The 4,940-nt window shown below is 37.0% G+C and overlaps 1 protein-coding gene across 3 annotated transcripts in view; it reads right to left on the bottom strand.

Annotated features, from left to right (window-relative positions):
• The window catches only part of LOC107693768 (zinc transporter Slc39a7-like), a 19,341-nt gene extending 14,944 nt beyond the window's left edge, over positions 1–4,397 (bottom strand). For all 3 annotated transcript variants that reach the window (XM_016493282.1, XM_016493283.1, XM_016493281.1), the window contains exon 1: positions 4,274–4,397. The gene's annotated coding sequence lies outside the window, so the exon portion shown is untranslated. The remainder of the gene's footprint in view (positions 1–4,273) is intronic.
• Between the last annotated feature and the right edge of the window lie 543 nt (positions 4,398–4,940).

The following is a 4,940-nucleotide window of genomic DNA, read 5'->3' as shown; positions in this document are numbered from 1 at the left end:
GGCGGTCAGTGTGGATATTGTGGATGAGTTCTTCTGTGTCATCACGTTCTATTAGTTCTACAGCTTCAGTTTCAGAGCTTTCACGCTTAGTAACACATACAGCTGTTCCCTCACCACAGTGCAACAGTGAAAAGGGACTTTTTTCAAACAGTGTCGCGTTCCGAACGTTGTTTAAGCGACATACACCGATATTGCGGTATTTTAAAAATTCATATCATAACAAAAATAAAAACCGGTATTCGGTATGAACCGGTATACCGCCCAGCACTAGCTACGATTTAATTAAGTAATTATATGCGATGCAGTTATAGGCGTGTAGGTTAAGTACGTGCGTCACACAGCGGCACAGTAGCTCCACAGGAACTGATATCATTTACACGTGTGGAGCGGCTCAAACTCCATCTGTGCATGTTGTTGTGAGTTTGGGTTTATTATAACGTTCATCTGGGAACGCAACATGTGCCATTTCATCAGATTTGTAAGGTTAATAATTTATAAATCCACGCAAACCCAGGAGAATACATCATTATCTTGCTGTTTCAAAATAAAAGCTCAAACCCTCACTCTGAGTTTACACGTTTTGATGTCCACATATTCATTAAATTACAGTGGCTATAGCATTTCTGTCCTAAACAAATGGCCAAATATTAAAGATTACGTGGACATTTTAATTAAATGATGCTTAGTAAATATTAAATAAGTATTAGATCGCACAGTAATGTGTAAAAACAATCATCAGGCCGTTGGCGCCCTCTGCAGGCCTTTGTTGTAATGCGTACTGTACATTAGCTATATTCACTGATCTATAATAGAGATTATATTATATTATTTTTTAATTATATATAGATCAGTGGCTCTATTACATTATAATACAGTATTTTAACAGTCTGTTCGATAAAACCATATGATTTCTTGCTGTTGATACTTTATTTGAACTAATTATTATTGCCTCATTGCTATTATATATGTATTTTAAGTAAATTTAAAGGCTTTTGTTCACTTAACCTACATACATTTTTATTACCACAAAAATTAATTATTAATTATAATATTTTATTATTTGTAGACCAGAACACGTGGACATGTTGTTATTCTTACACTATAATACTGAACTTTGATTTCAGTGATTTGTACTATGAGATGGACACTTGCTTCTTGCACTTTACTTTTGCTGTAAAAAAGGATTTAATAGAAATTTGGATTTCATTTGGAGTTTCACTACTGAGGTCCTCTGTTCATTTTTTTCATCATGCTGGAGATGTCTGTTTAAATCTGTTGTTTACACATTTCTATTTTTAATACTTACACATTTCACTTTTAATACTTACAATTTTTAATAATAACTTTTAAATATAGCTGCAAGCAGCAATCACGGGGCCAAGCACTCCAGAGGCAAATTGAGAAGCTAAGCATGGCATGGAGCATCAGACCAAATGCAACAATGAGTAATAAAAGCAATTTTAGGATGATTGTAATTGAAATGGCTGAAAAATCATAAATACAACCATTAGTAATATGATTTATTGGCTTATCACTTTTGACCAATAGGTGGCGCTGTTACCAAATTGATGTGGCGTGGTCAGTGTGAGGTGACAATGGCACAAACAAAGTTTAGTGTCATTATGTCAAATATGTGCAGAGATACAGCCTCAGATGCAGTTTGGCAGAAGAATATCAAAAAATTCAGGAGTCAGCTGTCAGCACAATTAGAGATAAGATATCAGCACAATAACACACTCTATAGCAAAATATTGTCTATTTATCGTTATCGATAAAATCCCAGAAAATATCGAGATATAATTTTTTGTCAATATCGCACACCCCTAAGTGGCGCTGTTCAAAAAACAGTTTCGTTTATCGACACTCAACTTGAATTCCATAACTTTTTGCCAGCATGGTCTGAAGATGATCGGAGCCAATTTTGGTGAGAATCTGACAAACCGTCTAGGACGAGTTCGAAAAAGTATGTTTTACGAACAATTAAAAATAGCGAAAAAACTAAACCTTCGGTGCTTGGCCCCTAATAATATTTTAATACTTGATTCTAGTGGACTCTAAACATTGCGTTTATTTAATGTGAAAACCCAACTGTTGGGGTTAATTAAAACAGATTTTTTTCCCCTTTGTAGTTGCACTCACAGCTGTAATGAACAGAAGCCCAGAACATGTGGATATATTGACATTAGGGCTGCATGATAAATCGCATGCGGTATTTAACGCGCATCTTACCAGTGAAGCCGGTTCTGTAATCAGCGGTAAATCTCCATCACCTGCGGGATTTCACATTGAGCAGCATTAACTACAACTGACGAGCTGTGCAAAAAATCGCGCGAATATGAACGTGGTTTTGCGCAGCTCGTCAGTGATCACCCGCAGGTGATGGAGATTTACCGCTGATTACAGAACCGGCTTTCTGACATGATGCGCATTAAATATCGCATGCGATTTATCGTGCAGCCCTAATTGACATTAAGAACATGCTGACTTTCTCAGACTTTTGTAATTATTTTCTTTTTATTTCATTTTTATTAGGTTTGTTTACATTTTTACTCTTTTAGTTTTACATTTCGTCAATGGCTTGTTTACATTTATACTTTTTTATGGTACACTACTGAATGGCAAAGTTGCAAGATTAATAAAATGTTCTTTAAAATTGTTTATTTTTTTGTGTGGGAAATTAATCGTTTAGATTAATCGATAAATTAGTCGATAGATTAATCAAAATCAAAATAGTCTTTAGTGGCAGCCCTAGACCAATAAACAAAACAACTGACAAAACTTATTGAGGAGGGAAAATAAAGCTCTCCGAGCTAACAGGGCAATGAGTTCACACAGTATATTCAAAAGATGTATGTCACATCAACTCTTATGTCTGCAAACCATAGCTGTTTTGTGGAGCACTTCTCATGACAAACACCTGACTGATCAGACAGTTTAGCTGTGATTGCGGAGTGCTTGATTTGATGCAGACTTGACAGAGAGTACTGCACCTGATCGTGTCTGAATGATCATGGAAGGTCAAATAATGATCACAACTATTACATCAGTTTAATTAAGCATCCCAAGCCCATGCCAGTATAAAAAAAAAACAGCCCAAAGTAGCGCAATTACCATGTCCCAAATATAAAAATGTCATTTCCATCCCTAAAATACATATTTTACAGTCCCTGTTATGCATATTTATCATAAACACAGCTCAAATGCTTCCAACAATCCAACGCTCTCCGTTGACTTTGTATTGCGGGAAGCTGTGTCCTTGTCATTTCTGACTTATAACAAAACACAGAGCAATGTCTAAAAGCTGCTGTGTGACAAGGTGTACAGTAAACAAGCTAAAAAACCCAGAACTACATTTTTATAAGCTGTCGACCCCAAAAAATGAGCGTTTAAGGACACAAATAGTTGTCAGGGTATTTCACGTTGGGACGTTCAGTTGGATAATTTCTCAAACAAAAGGAAGGTAAGGAAAAGGGGCACTGACTTAGACCAATAAAGTTTAGTTTCTCAATATATCTCCTCCTCTCAGGTTCACATCGGGTTTACTTCAGAGTCTACGATCCTCCACACCTACTCAAACAGAGCGTTCTGATGAGGGGTCAAAACAGGGCAGAAAATAGACTATTACTTCTAAATTATGTTTTTATTTATGTAAAGATCTTGAAAACAATACAAGAACAGTACAAAAAAGTATGTCAACTAACAACTTACCCAGATTCAGTTCAACTCAAATAGCTTGGACTAGTAAAACTGTCAGGTTTTGGAGGTCAGTTTGTAGCAGAGCTTCTATGAACTCAATAACAATTCTCCAATGAATGAACGAATGAATGAATGAATGTTCACACACAGAAGTGACATCAGAACAACATCCTGCTGTAAAGCGGACATGACGACAGCAGAGAGGAATCACACCTAACCAAACCCATTTCCTTCAGGGCTGTGATTATTGGACACGGGTTATTAAGATCAGTTCCCTCCCAAATAACGTTAAGTGTCCTTTAGCAGAGCGTAACGTGAAACAATACTGACTTCCTAACAGTGTTTCACCTCAACTTCTGTGAAGTCACATTAAAACTCTCTGAAATCCCTCCGAAACCTGGAAAATCAAACGACAGAAGCTTACTTAACCAGGTCCAACCATCTTAAATCAGGTCTAACCCCGTTTCACAGTAGCCAGGCAAAGCAGACAGATGTTAGCTCCATCAACACTTCTCTGCTAATACAGCGAGCTATTGTTACAGTAGTAAACACACGATCGCTCTCACGGAGTAAATACCTGCTGCTGCTGCCGTGTCACAGCACGACTCCTGTAGCGATACAATCCGCTAAAACTCTGCGCAGTCGGTAAGATACAGACCAGCGGACGCGGCTCACTCTCCAACCGACGTGGCATTTAGTCAACACACGGAAATCCCGCGAGACTTTAGATCAGTGCGTTCCGAAAGGCGCAAAACAATGAAATAACGCGATATTGCAGACGTCAAGCCAGATGCGAATGCTGTACGTTAAATACTAGTGTTGAACCTATTTTTAAAAGCTGTTTATCATTAGTATTATTTTAAAGGCATCTTTTTTTCGTTGCACATTCTTCATATAAGTAACTGTAATATAATTACACATTTTTCCTCAGTAACTGATTACGGTTACATTTATTTTGTAATTAAATTGCTATTTTGTAATTCATTTACTTGCATGTATCTAGTTACTTCCCAACACAGCACTTCAGTGTAATAAAAGGCGTAAAGTTCATTCATTAAATCCAGCAATAAGCAGCATTGAAGACAGTAGTGTTGTCATTCAGATCCAGTCAGGTCAGTGCTGACTCAATTCAGCTCAGTAACAGGGTCAATGTTGCACAATTCATCAATTATGAACCAATTTGATTCAGCTATAAAGCAATAGTGACAATAGTGTCATTAATCAGCTCAACTCAGTTCAAGTTT

This window comes from Sinocyclocheilus anshuiensis, unplaced genomic scaffold (genome assembly GCF_001515605.1).
Source record: "Sinocyclocheilus anshuiensis isolate Anshui unplaced genomic scaffold, SAMN03320099.WGS_v1.1 scaffold1986, whole genome shotgun sequence".
In the NCBI taxonomy this organism is placed as follows: Eukaryota; Metazoa; Chordata; class Actinopteri; order Cypriniformes; family Cyprinidae; genus Sinocyclocheilus; species Sinocyclocheilus anshuiensis.
This window is presented reverse-complemented; position numbering and strand designations above follow the sequence as displayed.